Source organism: Caretta caretta, chromosome 4 (genome assembly GCF_965140235.1).
Source record: "Caretta caretta isolate rCarCar2 chromosome 4, rCarCar1.hap1, whole genome shotgun sequence".
NCBI classification, from domain to species: domain Eukaryota; kingdom Metazoa; phylum Chordata; order Testudines; family Cheloniidae; genus Caretta; species Caretta caretta.
In genome coordinates, this window is record NC_134209.1 from 69611444 (window position 1) to 69627560 (window position 16117).

The 16117-nt window shown below is 45.2% G+C and overlaps 1 protein-coding gene and 1 long non-coding RNA gene across 4 annotated transcripts in view; one reads left to right on the plus strand and one right to left on the minus strand.

Annotated features, from left to right (window-relative positions):
• FBXW7 (F-box and WD repeat domain containing 7) overlaps positions 1-6542 on the minus strand; it is a 249601-nt gene extending 243059 nt beyond the window's left edge. For all 3 annotated transcript variants that reach the window (XM_048847365.2, XM_048847368.2, XM_048847366.2), the window contains exon 1: positions 5819-6542. The gene's annotated coding sequence lies outside the window, so the exon portion shown is untranslated. The remainder of the gene's footprint in view (positions 1-5818) is intronic.
• Positions 6543-6549: 7 nt separating this feature from the next.
• The window catches only part of LOC125635568 (uncharacterized), a 63836-nt gene continuing 54268 nt past the window's right edge, over positions 6550-16117 (plus strand). Inside the window, exons 1-2 of the long non-coding RNA XR_012668107.1 lie at positions 6550-6691; positions 8270-8373. This is a non-coding gene — a long non-coding RNA (uncharacterized LOC125635568). The remainder of the gene's footprint in view (positions 6692-8269; positions 8374-16117) is intronic.

Below are 16117 nucleotides of genomic sequence, written 5' to 3' on the forward strand. Positions count from 1 at the left end.
TTTAAATCTGACAGAAGGGGAAGAGGCAAAAGACAGACGTGGACTGACAACCAGAACCAGATATGGTAGACACAAAAAACGCTTACTTCTACACTATATGTTGGTATATGATTAACACTGGTCTTGTTGGAAAGAACCACTGACAGAGTATCTTTCCCTTTCACCCCACAAAAATAGCAAGCCAGAATGCAATATAAATCAAAATATTTCTTTCAAGTGTGACATTTCACATTTTTCCCCAGACCATTTTATAATTCAAGAGAGCATTTTTTTCCCCCTAAATCCATCTCAAGTTCCTTCAAACCACACATTTATGCCAGTAAGGCCATAATTTTCCATCTTGACACCTAGGCAGAAAAGCTTTCTAAAGAAGGAACTGTGTATTTTTGATGTGAGTAATGAATTTTCTAGCTGCTGCTACACTTCTTTGCAGATCCATCAAGATCTGCACATGGAGCTAAAGCAAAGAGAGAAGAGCTGCTTTGTGATGGATAATTTGTTTATGTAGTACCTTAAATTTGCTGGCCTTTGTAAAATGAAAATTTGTTCCCTAGGAACTGGACTAAGAATACCAAACAGATGATCATATCTCATAAGAACGGCCATATTGGGTGAGACCAAAGGTTCATGTAGCCCAGTATCCTGTATTCTGACAGTGGCACAGAAGGAATGAACAGAAGAGGTAATCATCAAGTGATCCATTCCTTATCACCCATTCCCAGCTTCTGGCAAGCAGAGGCTAGGGACACCATCCCTGACCATCCTGGCTAATAGCCAGTGATGAACCTGTCCTCCATGAATTTATCTAGTTCTTTTTTGAACCCTGCTATAGTCTTGGTCTTCACAACATCCTCTGGCAAAGAGTTCCACAGGTTGATCTCAAAAATATCTATCATAATTGGCACACTTTGTGGTAGTCACAGAGAGACCTAGAACCGAAAAAGTAGAGGCTTCAATCCTAAGAAGTCAGAAGTGAAGCAAAGTCAGTTAGTAGAAGTTCGCACTGCCACTGCTCACAATTTATCTGTTTTGTGAATAAACAGGAGACTTCAATCCAGGGGTTCCATCATCTTTCATGAATTTACTAAACTCATTAAAACAATGCTTCCCAGCATGTAGATTCATAGATACTAAGGTCAGAAGGGACCATTATGATCATCTAGTCTGACCTCCTGCACAACGCAGGCCACAGAATTTCACCCACCCACTCCTGTGAAAAACCTCTCACCTATGTCTGAGCTACTGAAGTCCTCAAATCGTGGTTTAAAGACTTCAAGGAGCAGAGAATCCTCCAGCAAGTGACTCGTGCCCCATGCGACAGAGGAAGGCGAAAAACCTCCAGGGCCTCTTCCAATCTGCCCTGGAGGAAAATTCCTTCCCAACCCCAAATATGGCAATCAGCTAAACCCTGAGCATACGGGCAAGATTCACCAGCCAGATACTACAGAAAATTCTTTCCTGGGTAACTCAGATCCCACCCCATCTAATATCCCATCGGACAATTAGCTTATTTACAGGAAATGAAATTAAAATGCAATGTTTGCTCTATCTGTTAGACACCACCACCACCAACTGAACTGTTTCCTCCTTGTCTAAAATGAAGTTGTGTATACACTCACACAAAAGTGTTATAGATGTTCAGGTATCTTCAAGGGCTTCATGTTGATTTCAGATATGCAAGTACTACATATATAAATTCAGTTAGTGGATATGTTTTGAAGAGTAACAGCCAGTGTGCCCAAATATTAGATTAAATTCAGGATTGGAGTACCCTGAGTGGTGATGTTTCATGTGTTGTTATAAGCTTTTTTCTTTTTTTTAAAAGCCAACCAAAAAAAAAATTGCAGACATTGTTGAAGTTGACAGACCTACCATGTGACCTCTCACACCCTCCTTTTTCTAACAGCTTTCAAATTTAATTTAAAAAGAGAAAGCCAGCACAGTACCAAGACTATCAGAAAGCAGTGGGTGCACAGTAGGGAGGAATTAAAAAGTTAAGACAACCCAAGAAGCTAAAAATCCAAGTAATTTTCAGTTTTGTTAAATAAATAAATTCATTTTATTAATAATGATTTCACAGAATAATCAAGATGTTTATGAGCATGGACCACGCAGAAGAATATGCAATTTAAAAAAAAATACAGCTAACAATCTGACCATTGCAAAAAGGTGCTATAAAGAGCGTGACAATAATGAAAGAAAGGAAATTAAATTTAATTTGGATTCAGGATATTGACACAGCTTTATGTCAAAGGAAGTTGAAATGGTTTAGTTCAATCTGACAATAACATGTTGCTTTAAGCACATGTATAAATTAATTATGAAAAGGCACTGACTATCCCAGGGGTCGGCAACCTTTGAGAAGTCTTCATTAATTTAAGGTTTCACATGCCAGTAATAAATTTTACATTTACAGGGGCCCGCCACGGAACCCCAGACTGGCAGCAGGCTGAGTGGGCCGGCGGCCAAGACCCCGGCTGGCAGGGGACCAGGCGGCTGGAACCACAGACCAGCAGCGAGGTGAGTGGGGCCGGCAGCTGGTATCCCAGGCCGACAGCAGGCTGAGCTGGGCCAATGGCCGGCACCGCAGCTGGCAAGGGGCTGGCGGCCGGAACCCCAGACCGTCAGCGGACTGAGCATGGTGGCAGACAGAACCCCAGACCAGCAGTGGCTCACCCGCTGCCAGTCTGGGGTTCTGCCGGCTCCTGTCAGCCGGGGTCCCAGTCGCCGGCCACGCTCAGCCTGCTGCCGGCCAGGGGTTCCGTTCACCCAGGCCTGCAGCCGGCTGAGCAGGGTCGGGACCCCGGCTGGCAAGGGGCCGGCAGCCGGAACTCCAGACCGGCAGCAGTCTGGAGTTCCGTCCGCCGGCTCCTGCCGGCAGAGTCCTGGCCGCCGGCCCCGCTCAGCCTGCTGCTGGCCTGTGGTTCTGTTCACCCATGCAGGCAGCGGGCTGAGTGGGGCCAGTGACCAGGACTCCGGCTGGCAACAGCGTGCCAGTAAAAATTGGCTCACGTGCCGCCTTTGGCATGCATGCGCAGGTTGCTGATCCCTGGACTATCCTATTAATCCTCTACACTGAAGGAAACTCATTCAACTTCTGGTACCTTGGCCCTGTAAGTCAGCAGAAGCTGGGAGTGTTGTTGAGGCATCACTCAATTCTTGCGTGTCCTTAATGCAGTGAGTGTTGTACCCATGCTCCTGTTGTTTAAGAAAGTATTGCACACCTCAAGGTGACTTTGTCTCAAAAAAAAAAAAAAAAGGAGTTAAGAAATTTCTAGTATTTTTCAAGTACCCCAGCAATTTTTTAGGTTTTACAATCACTTTTTAAAGAGTAAAAAGGAAGGGAGTACTTGTGGCACCTTAGAGAGACTAGTCTCTAAGGTGCCACAAGTACTCCTTTTCTTTTTGCGGATACAGACTAATACGGCTGCTACTCTGAAACCTTTTGAAAGTGTCTCTCTCTTCCTGGTGAAAGATCTTTAAACAAGTGGAGAAACTGACTATACAAGTACAGTAGGTATACATGTAGTGCTGTCAAATGCTTAGAGCAAACAAACTGAAAAAAACAGATCAAGGTATTTCTCTCTCTAATCTTTCGGTTGAAGTAATCCTAGCTCACAGTGATATTAGAAATATAAAGTTTTTTGACAAAAAGCATGACAATTTTTGGAGTGTTAATATAAAGGCACTATATAATAGATCCAGAGGGAATCCTATACATTCCTCTCTGATGGAAGGTCAGCCGCTGCAATGTAGGATTGAAAGAGGAGAAAGTAAAAGCTGATTGGAGGGAAACATAGGAGGGAATTCAACAACACTCTAAAAATAAATCTAGATAAAGTTGGTCACGCAGTTTATTCTCCATTCAGTTAGAAGTGTCAGATAAACTTAAAGGTTTTCCTTTTTCTCTTTCAGAAAGACAGCTAGGAAAAATACCCTATAAACAGATGCAGGCACCAGTGTTATTCCAATGTTATTAATTCTGAAACTAGATCTGAAATACCATTCAAACGGTAGTTACAAATGTTCTTGGTTTGCATACAGTCTATGTGTAAGCCCAATTTAGACAAACCAAACTCATATGAAGAAAAAGAGTACTTGTGGCACCTTAGAGACTAACCAATTTATTTGAGCATAAGCTTTTGTGAGCTACAGCTCACTTCATCGGATGCATACTGTGAAAACTGCAGAAGACATTATATACACAGAGACCATGAAACAGTACCTCCTCCCACCCCACTCTCCTGCTGGTAATAGCTTATCTAAAGTGATCGCTCTCCTTACAATGTGTATGATAATCAAGTTGGGCCATTTCCAGCACAAATCCAGGTTTTCTCACCCTCCGCCCCCTGGATTTGTGCTGGAAATGGCCCAACTTGATTATCATACACATTGTAAGGAGAGCGATCACTTTAGATAAGCTATTACCAGCAGGAGAGTGGGGTGGGAGGAGGTACTGTTTCATGGTCTCTGTGTATATAATGTCTTCTGCAGTTTCCACAGTATGCATCCGATGAAGTGAGCTGTAGCTCACAAAAGCTTATGCTCAAATAAATTAGTTAGTCTCTAAGGTGCCACAAGTACTCCTTTTCTTTTTGCGAATACTGACTAACATGGCTATTACTCTGAAACTCATATGTACAGCATGCAGTTCTCCATAAGGCAGAATGTAAAGTGATTTGCATTTTTCAAAGCCTGTATGGTGGGATAAAATGTTATTTATTTAATTTAGCAGCAACTTTAACTGCTGGCTAATGAGGTTGAAGATATGCTTCTCAAGCCACCAGATCCTTTTCAGTAACTTGTATGTAGCAATATAAAAACACTCTGTATACTAAGACTCAATACCCAGCATAGGATTCCCAAACTGAGACCCATGGAGCACCTGACCGTACTGTGAGGAGAGATGACTAGACACATGGTGCTGGCTCTTCCTTCTTATTTCCAGCTGCTAAACTGTGTTAAAACCCAGCTAAAATGCATTAAGTACTTTCCTAATATTACTTTTCCATGCAAGCAATTACAACAGTTTCCAGAGGGATGTTATGCAACTGTGCATAGAAAAGAATCCACAATCTCTCTATTAAGATGAATCCCACCCTAAAAGAGTTAGAAAATCCCTCCACTAAAATATTGTGGCTTTTAAAGATGCTTGTATTTTTCAGTTCTGGTGTACAAGACATTCTGATAAAGCACAAGTAAAGTTCTGTTAAGCTCTTAAGATTTAACATAGAACAATAGTGAATGGAAGGAGGTTCAAAGTAGCTTAAAAAAAACTTGGTCTTTGTTCAAGACTTCAGTATCATTCTCTGCTGTTCCTTGCTGCAGCAAGTACAAAGCGAGACGTACAAGTTTCAAATGGGAACTAATTTCCAGACTCGTTTTTTGATTGGACGCTATCAACCCCTCTCACTGTAGTAACTCTTTACAAAGCCGAGGCTGCTTAAATCTGAAGGTGAAAAGTATCCGGATAGGAATTGACTTAACATAAGGATTTCCCTACAGTGTCTCTCTCTCGCAGAGGCAAGAAGAGCCGCACTCTCGGGAGGGTCACTTAGCTCAGCAGACCGTGCAAAGTTCCCGGCAACGTGAGGCGCATGTGAAACACGGGATACCTCGCGCGGGGCTGCTACGATGATGGTGCGCCCCCGCCCCGCCAGAAGGGACGGAGCCACATGCTCCCACTTAGTCCCCAGCCCATGCTCATGGGGGGTACAAATCTTTGCATCCGCGTGTTTCACCTGAAAAGTCATCAGCGGCGCGGAGCAGAGACCAGCAGAACTGGACCCCCCCTCCGACCCCCTCAACCCTCACTCACCTTAGGAGCAACAGCAGCTGCGGCGGGTTAAGTTTCCCTCCTTTGGCTCTCTGGCTGTAGCAGACACGCTACCGGTGATACAGGGTGCGGCTAAAGCTCACGCTTGCGCCCGGAACAGGGGGATCCACTTCCCTGCGGGGGCTCTAAGGCTTCACAGCAAGTTGGACGCCAGGTCCCGAGAGACACCGCGTGTCCGGGAAACTTTAGTGAGAGACGGGTCCAGCCCCCTCGGCTGCCGCGTTCCCGAATCCCTCTCGCTACCTCCCGGCTCCGGGGGGCTGCTCGGCGGTTCACGTGCGTGTCCGGGTCTCTTCACATGGAGCCGCCGCCTCCTCGCTGCCCCCTCGCTTCCCCCCGGGCCGGTCTCTCTGCTGCTGCCGTCCGGGAGAGGAGGCGAGTGGCTCGGGCCGCGGCCCCCTTTCCGCGCTTCCTCTCATACACTCGGGCACCGGGAGCCGCCGGACCGGCTCCAGCGGCCGGGGCGCTGCTAGGGCCCCAGCCAGGCAGCGCGGGGAACCCAGGCGGCCGGGCTCAGCGCCGCTCCCACTCTGGTCTCAGGCATGTGTGAGTCTCTGCGCGGGGCGCTCCGCAGGCAGAGGCCGGCGGCAGCCGCCACGCGTGGGTGCCCGTTACCGCTTCGGCCGGAGCCCCACGGCTGTGGCGGGAGGGGGCGCTGGGGAGGCCGGTCCGGGCTGCAGCTCGCGCCTCGGATCCGCTTGTTTTCTGTGTCTCACCCAGAGCGATTGGTGCTGGAGGAGGGGGGGGAAAAGGACGGCGGCGCATGGGGATGACAGGCGTAACCAGGCAACAGCCCCCACCTCTCTGCCGGCGCACGGCGATGACATCAGAGAAGGACAAGGTGGCGCGGAGCAGGTATCGCTGTTGCTGGATGGTTCAGGCCAGGACAAGGGGGAGGAGCCTGAGCGCAGAGACCCAGCCGCAGCCAAAGCGCTGAGCGGGGATTAACCCGCTCGGTGCCGGGCTGCTGGCGGAGGAATCGGCTCTGGGTGAAGTTTAACCCCCGCTGTTCCAAGGGCAGCTGCCCCGGGAGGTGACTAGCGGGGCTGGGCGGAAGCCGAGGGGACCCCAGGCTGAGCCGTGCGCCCTGTGGCCTCGGAGCGGGTGCAGTAAGCCTCGGGCAGCCGTGGCTCCTCGCTTGAAAGAGCAGACGTCACAGCAGCGTCTACCCGCAGCCCTGGAGATTGGGACACTTAAACCCTAAGGAAATTGAGGCAACGCCTGGCTGGTGACGGGCCTCCGGGGGCCACTGGCGGGGAGCAGCGTGTTACTGCAGTAAAGCCCAGCGCTCAGACAGGGAGCAGGGGGAGGCTTGGGACGCAGGCAGAGGCTGAGCGCTGCCTGGGGACAGGGCCAGCCCACAACATTTTGGCACCTGAGGCGGGGAGCTCAAATGACGCCCCCATACCCCCTTGCTTGGGCCAAAACTTTGAAAGGTCTCAATTCTGCCTTCTTCCTGTTCTACTCCTCTCATGGTACTGCTCTGCTACCTACCCCAATAAGGGAGAATTAACAGCTTAAAATGCCTTGTTCAAAAATTTTAAAAAAAAAAGGAGTACTTGTGGCACCTTAGAGACTAACCAATTTATTTGAGCATGAGCTTTCGTGAGCTACAGCTCACGAAAGCTCATGCTCAGATAAATTGGTTAGTCTCTAAGGTGCCACAAGTACTCTTTTTTTTTTTTTGCGAATACAGACTAACACGGCTGTCACTCTGAAACCTGTCAAAAATTTTAAGTAACACAACTTTCAAATGCCTTAACAGCAAATGTAACTTTTCTTGTCTGGCATTTTTATCTGTTTAAATCAGTAAAGTGGTGCTTTCCATGCCTTCTTGGTTGCAAAGATTTGACCTGCTCCTGAAGGTCCACAGTCTGGGTCAGCTCATGATGTATTGAGATGGCTGCATGGCTGACCAGCTTCTCCTGTGTCATTGTGGAGAGATTGTGGAGCGTAGATGTGTTTTTATTAACTTCAGGTTGGAGAAGCTGTTTTGTCCACTGGCAACTGTTACAAGAAGCGTTAGAAGTATGCGCAGAACAACAAAAGCATTTGGAAAGAGGGTGGTCATCTTATTTGTGCACATATATTCCAGAACACCCTTTGGAGTTGATCCTGCTGAAATGTATCTTGAAAGGGCTTTCAATTCATCACCTAAATCACTTGCATCAATATCGCACATGTCATCATGTGTCAACACTGTCTCTAGTGCCCTGCATTGGTGATGTAGGTCTTCTTCAGGTATAGTGAGGAGTTTTGGAATATCATACATCCCAAATATACTGCTGTGTTCCTTGAGCTGCATGAAAAGTTCTTCAACTGACTGTATTGCACAATCTAGCACCTGGTTAAAGAATTCAACTTTGAATTGTTGTTTGGGGATCCCTTACGGGATTATCCCATGCATCGTAATCAAAATGTCTTCTTCTTCAGTGATTCTTGTATTCTTGAATGGGTGAGAAAATAACTTCAGTGTGAAGTTCCTCTGCCAACTTCTGTGCACTCTTCAGGACATTTTGAAATCCCTCATCTGACCGGTAAGACTGTAGGTATGATTTTATTTTGTCTGGTTGTTCCATTGCTCCAGATATATCAAGGTCAACACCTTGGAGTCTCTTGCTTACAACATTTATTTCAAACAGTATGTCATGCCACAACACTAAGCCACACAGAAATTTGAAGTTATGTATGTTTCTGGTGATTCCATTTCCCTCTGCCACTGTTCTCCCACAAAGGGTTCCTGTCATAACATTATCCTCTATAATGGCACCTATGGCATCATCTAACTTCCCAGTTTGGTGTTTGATAGGCTTTATCGCCTCCACTCACCTTTCCCATCGTGTGGCACTCGGTGGTTTCAGCATCAGAGAGGATGTTCTCAGATGTTGCTTCAAAATTTGCCATCGATGAGTTGATGCAGAGAAAAATACATAGATGCTTTGAATTATATTAAAAAATTCAGCAGCCTCAGTAGAAGCTGAGCACTGCAATGAATGAGAACTGCATGGGACAAAAAAAGCTTGAGGGTTTAACTCTCAGATCCGTGTCTGCACTCCTGTTCTTTCCTCTCACATTGGCACCATTATCGTAGCCCTGACCTCTCATGTCAGCTATCGCAATTCGCGTATCTTCCAGCTTTTTAAGAAGCACATTTGTCATACCAGCTCCTGTAGTGTCATCAATGTCAATAAATTCTAGAAAATGCTCTCTGACAGTCACCATTGCAGGGACATTTTCACTAGGTTCTGTTGTCTTTACAAAACGCACCATTAAAGTCATTTGTTCCACATGGCTGATGTCAGGTGGGCAGTCCAGAATAACAAAGTAATATCTTGCTGACTTCAGATCTGCCACAATCTTCTGTTTGACTTTTGTTGCCAGTAACTGTATGATCTGATTTTGAATTGTTTTTCCAAGGTAGTGGTGTGTGTACATTTCTTGGGTGGTGACTCTTCTGAGATGCTCCTGGAGTACAACATCAAACTCAGCCATCAGCTCCACAATCTTAAGGAAGTTTCCACTGTTTGGCACGTACAGCTGATCTGAAGTGCCACGCAGTGATGGGTTTTGGGTAGCAAGCATTCTCACAATGGCAATGAGCCTTTTCAGAACATTTTGCCAGTAAAGAGACTCTGATGTAATCTTCTCTTGATGCTGATCATCTATGGTGGCCTTTAACCTTAGTCTCATCTCAAGCTCTTTCCACCTATGGAATGCTCTCTGACGATTTCCTGCCTTCTCATGGCATGCCAAATTTCTAGCCAGATTTTTCCAGTCCTTTGTTCCTGTAGAACCCAATGTGGCTGGAACAATAGACTGGAAGAGTTCGCAAAAAAACAGTATGCGGCATTCTGGGTTTTTGAGTACATAAGCCATGACCTCTCCACTTTGTCACCATTGGGGATTTCACGCCAGTAATGTGTTGGATGGAAACTTCTGTTTTCATTGTCTTTGGGGAACATGAAGTTTTTCACTTGCTGTGGCCCATGCACTACAAGGAAGTCCCTCAGGCTACTGCTCAAGTGGGTCCAAAGTCCTGGATCATCTACACTTAAGGAACTAAACTCAGCAGCAGCTGTTTCTTGCGCCTCCATCACACTCTTCTCTGATCTACACTTTTCTTCAGGAATGTGCATGGTTACACCCCTTTTGAGATGGAGATATGGATGCTGCAGTAACTGCCAGGTCACCTGCACTCTGACGAACTGGAAGATCAGGCATCTCCTCACCACACACATCCACACTGGGGCCGGAAGGCTCACCGTGAACATTTGTGTCTGTGTATCTCAGGAGAGCTCCTTCCTGCTTAGATAGAAAAGCTTCCTTTGCTTTCTTTCTTCTTCTGAATGCTGCCCAAGAAGGGCGTTTTCTTCTTTCACTCGTGACTGCTGTTCTATGCCAGCTTTAGTAGCTCTCAACACTCAATTGAAGGGGACAAATAAGCAGGCTGGTAGCAGGGCCTGAGTGAGGGAAGATATCAGCGTCTTAAGGGCCTAACTGGCTCCTGCTACTTCAGTTGACTGCTCTTCTCCTCCAGTGGGTTCAGGGAAGCAGCTGGAAAGAGGAAGCTCCCTGAGAAGCTGGTGTTAATCAGTCCAGGCTCCTGGGGGTGCTAGAGAGGTACATAAGAGGCTACTCTTCCTCTTTCTCCCTGCAGCTCCTGCTGCTTTCTGTTATTCCCTCTCACCTTTTCTCCTGCCTGCCTGTTATGTCTCTTGTGCCCTCCTTCCTCCAGCACAGCACTCCACCATCTCTGTGCATCTAGAGCAGAGAGAATACACATGCACCAGCAGCAGACACAATTTTCTACACTCTAGGTCCTAGTGGCGCCCTCCCCCCCCCCCCAAGTCTGGTATCTGAGGCAGCCACCTCAGTTCGCCTCATGGTAAAACCAGCCCTGCCTGGGGAGCACAAAGGGGATCTGTGCCCTGCTGCCCAGGCACCAGAAGCTCTTTGCACTCTCTCTCCTACCCCCATTTACCTCTCCTTGTATAGCTTGGCAAGGAAAACTGCTGTGAACTAAGGCCTTTGTTGGCCCCTTCTTGACCTTTCCTCATGTTCTCATCCACATTCCTCCACTGGATTTAGCGAGTGCAACCAGCTCTTAACCTGACATCAGCAGCTGTTCTGCTGGCCCTGTGTGCCCCAGCTGCCAATCGCCCATTGTCCTTCACAGCTGCCAGGGAAGCAGGGCAACTTCTGATTCCAATATGCTGCCCCTTCTTGCCCAAGAAGCATCTGTGAAAACAAGCAAGTTGCTGTCAACCTCCTGTACAGAAATTCTGCTGAAAACATTTGGTTTCATTGCACAAGTTGTATTGTTGTCTTGAGCAGCAAGAGTCAACAGCAGTTTACACAGGTACAAGAATTGCTGGCCTCCAGCCACAGTACTAGCCCAGGTAATTCAATGACAAGCTGATAATGGTGCAGCCTCTCCTCCCATAGAAGCAAGATGTTGTCAGGTATGCTTTGGTTGACTTGGACCACAATGCTTCTGAATTTATGCCCTCTCATACTGCACTCCTAAAAGCCTTTTTAACTTATATGCTCTCCCTATTTCTCCAGTGTCGAGTTTTCTAAAAAGAGGTTCTGTCTCCAGTCTCTTTCTGGAGAGCTCCATTTCCAGATACCAGTGTACATTCAGTACACAAAATATATCTACTGCCTGAGTCGTCTTGCTTTTTATCACCAGCACATCCACAGTTACTGTTTCTATATGTAAATAAAACTAAATATTTTGTCTTGAAATTTAAATCCTTTATTCCACTCTTATACCACTATATGAATCTAAGTACTATGTAATTTGTTTTATTTTGAAACATCTAGTTAAATTAAGAAGCACTTTAACCATGTACTTGAAAAAATTACAGCAAATATAAAAGGTTAAACATTAGTTAAGCTAGTGTTGCCAGCACCGAGTGCCAGAGGCAAACAACAGCAAGGTTCGTTGCCCGGTGTGCATCACCCAATAATCACAACGGGGTGGAGAAGCAGAAAAGTTTATTTGCAGCTGCAAACAAGGTACAGGGAGAATAGAATCTCAAATCCTGCACACAGAGCAGGAAGTTACACAGGCTTTTATACATCCTTTCTTCAGCATACTTATCCAATAGCAAGCTGCACTACATATCCATATAGCCAGCCAATCCAGTTACCAGCTAGTTCCCTTGTTCTCGATACCATCTGTTAAACCATACATAAAGCTGCTTTATTCAGCATTATTCTTCCATATCTGCCCTGTTTGGCCTTGTTTAGTTTCAGGCAGTCTGACTTTGCAATATATTGTTGCAGATCCTCAGCATAACTGCTGCGAGTGCCTCCAGGCTGGGGGGGGCAAGGACACTTGGGCCTAGTGCAAGGGGGCTTCATCGACACTCGTGGTCTTCCATCCCCTCAAGTTACCTAGTGGCCATGCCCCAGTGTCCCCAACACTAGTATTTTCAAACCCACAACAATAAAGGGACCTCTTTGGTTTTTTTCTTGGAATCTTCTGAGGCAGGGTTGTGAGGGCTTACCATTATCAGATGAGAATCCTAATACTAATACCCAACATAATCGGCAATTAGTTACAAGAATACCATCAATAATTACAGATATCATTGCCTTTCCACCACTCCCCACTCTCTGGATTTAGGAAGATAGGACTGGAATGGATTTCCTGGATCATCAAGTCTAGTCCCCTGTGATTGCAAGTAACCTCATCATAACTCCCATGCATACATTTATCAACTTCCATCTTAAAACAAATTAGGTTATTTGCCCCCACTACTTTTGGAAAGCTGTTCCAGAACCTCATTCCTTTGATAGTTAGAAACTTTCTTTTAATTTCCAGCCTAAATTTATTCATAGCCAGTATATACTCATGTGTTCTTGTGCCAACGTTGTCCTTCCATTTAAATAACTTCTCTCTCCGTGCTGTTTCCTCCCTTTGTGTATGTATAAAGAGCAATCATATCCCCTCTTAGCCTTTGTTTCCCTAAGTTAAACAAGGCAAGCTCTTTTAGTCTCCTTATGTAAGATATCTCTCTGTTTCCCTAATCATTTTAGTAGCCATTCTCTGCATCTGTTCCAGTTTGAATGTGTCTGTCTTGATCATGGGTCTCCAGAATTGTATGCAGTATTCCAGATGAGCTCTTACTAGTGCTATGTACAATGGCATTAATATTTCTCTCTCTTCTGGAAATACCTTGCCTGATACATCTTAGGATCAGGCTTGCCTTTTGCACAGCCACAGCACATGGATTGCAAGCCACCATTCTATGATTAACTAATACATCCAGCTCTTTCTCTGTCATTTCCAACTGATGAACCCCCAGTTTATAACAGAAATTCTTGTTATTAGTCCCTAAATGCAATTTCATGCCATTTCTATTACTCCAGTCTTCAAGATCATCCAATTCTTCCTAGGTTGTGATGCCCCAGCATTATCCTAAGCTGATACGTAACTGGACTGTTCAATCAGTTGCAAGAATAGTCAGTTACAGGCATTCTTGCCTTTTTCACCCAGCATGTCATCCACTAACCAATTAGCCCTGTTCATCCTTAAAATGATAGGATTTCGGGAAATGTTTGACAGTTTTAGTTTTCCCATTACTGTTTTATGGCAGATCCTGTATACCAGGGAGCTAGTATGGGACACTTCAACATCTGTAAGGCAAGTATGAGCCTATCTTTATGGTTTCCCTAATTTGCCATAATATTCAATGTTTCACTTCAACAATTTATGATAAGGCTTTGCTGTAGCTGATGAACTATCCCCACTGTCTAGCCCAGATAGGGGCTAGGATGAGCAAACTGACTAAAACTCAATCCAGGCAAGACGGAGGTGATACTGGGTTACAAGGATTTCTTTTACAGTCAATTGTAGGTAAAAAGAAAATATGGACCAAAGGCTAGGGCACAGGACTCACAGCTCCGTCTTGTCTGTATTGAGTTTTACTCAGTTTGCTCATCCTAGCCCCTATCTGGGCTAGACAGTGGGGATAGTTCATTAGCCATGGCAAAGCCTTATCATAAATTGTTGTAGTGAAACATTGAATATTATGGCAAATTAGGGAAACCGTAAAGATAGTCTCATACTTTAATTCTGAATGAGAGCACCCACAGGAGTTTAATGTGATTTAACGAATACACTTTAAATTCACACCTTTCGGTTCAGTCAGATTAACTTTCCTGAGTATCCCCAAATGGACAAGCCATAAGTGATTTGCCCAATGTCATACCACATGTCACTGGAAAAGTTAGAATATCTGGGTTCCATTCCCATTCCATTCCCAGCTCCCATACTAGTGCCTTAATCACGGACTAGGCTGCATTCTGGATCATAAGAACATAAGAACGGACATATTGGGTCAGACCAAAGGTCCATCTAGCCCAGTATCCTGTCTGCCGACAGTGGCCAATGCCAGGTGCCCCAGAGGGAATGAACAGAACAGGTAATCATCAAGTGATTCAGCCCCTCTCGCCCACTCCCAGCTTCTGGCAAACAGAGGCTAGGCATGCCATCCCTGCCCATTCTGGCTAATAGCCATTGATGGACCTATCCTCCATGAATTTATCTAGTTCTTCTTTGAACCCTGATATAGTCTTGGCCTTCACTACAACCACTGGCAAGGAGTTTCACAACTTGACTGTGCGTTGTGTGAAAAAATACTTCCTTTTGTTTGTTTTAAACCTGCTACCTATTAATTTCATTTGGTGGCCTCTAGTTCTTATGTTATTTACTCCTTCTGATAACACTTCGTTATTTACTTTCTCCACACCTGTCATGATTTTATAGACCTCTATCATATCTCCCCTTAGTTGTCTCTTTTCCAGGCTGAAAAGTCCCAGTCTTATTAATCTCTCCTCAGATGGGAGCCGTTGCATACCACTAATCATATTTGTTTCCCTTTTCTGAACATTTTCCAATTCAATACATCTTTTTTGAGATGGGGCAACCACATCTGCACATAGTATTCAAGATGTGGGTGTACCATGGGTTTATATAGAGGCAACATGATATTTCTGTCCTGTCAAGGTTCCTCCCCCACTCTGAACTCTAGGGTACAGATGTGGGGACCTGCATGAAAAACCTCCTAAGCTTATCTTTACCAGCTTAGGTCAAAACTTCCCCAGGGTACAAAATATTCCACCCTTTGTCCTTGGATTGGCCACTACCACCACCAAACAAATACTGGTTACTGGGGAAGAGCTGTTTGGAAACGTCTTTCCCCCCAGAATACTTCCCAAAACCTTGCACCCCACTTCCTGGACAAGGTTTGGTAAAAAGCCTCACCAATTTGCCTAGGTGACCACAGACCCAAACCCTTGGATCTGAGAACAATGACAAAAACATTCAGTTTTCTTACAAGAAGACTTTTAATAGAAATAGAAGTAAATAGAAGTAAAGAAATCACCTCTGTAAAATCAGGATAGTAGATACCTTACAGGGTAATTAGATTCAAAACACAGAGAACCCCTCTAGGCAAAACCTTAAGTTACAAAAAAGATACACAGACAGAAATAGTTATTCTATTCAGCACAATTCTTTTCTCAGCCATTTAAAGAAATCATAATCTAACGCATACCTAGCTAGATTACTTACTAAAAGTTCTAAGACTCCATTCCTGGTCTATCCCCGGCAAAGACAGCATAAAGACAGACAGAGACCCTTTGTTTCTCTCCCTCCTCCCAGCTTTTGAAAGTATCTTGTCTCCTCATTGGTCATTTTGGTCAGGTGCCAGCAGGATTACCTTTAGCTCCTTAACCCTTTACAGGTGAGAGGAGTTTTTCCCTGGCCAGGAGGGATTTCAAAGGGGTTTACCTTTCCCTTTATATTTATGACATGTCCCATTATCTATCCCTTTCTTAATGATTCCCAACATTCTGTTTGCTTTTTTGACTGCCGCTGCACATTGAGTGGATGTTTTCAGAGAACTATCCACAATGACTCCAAGATCTCTTTCTTGAGTGATAACCGCTAATTTAGACCTCATCCTTTTATATGTATAGTTGGGATTATGTTTTCCAATGTGGATTACTTTGCATTTATCAACATTAGGCAACAAAATGGCAGATTAAATTCAGTCACCCAGTTTTGAGAGATCCTTTTGTAGCTCTTCGCAGTCTGCCTGGGACTTAACTATCTTGAGTAGTTTTGTGTCCTCTGCAAATTTTGCCACCTCCTCGTTTACCCCTTTTTCCAGATCATTTATGAATATGTTGAATAGGACTGGGCCCAGTACAGACCCCTGGGGAACACCACTATTTACCTCTCTCCTTTTTGAAAACGGACCATTT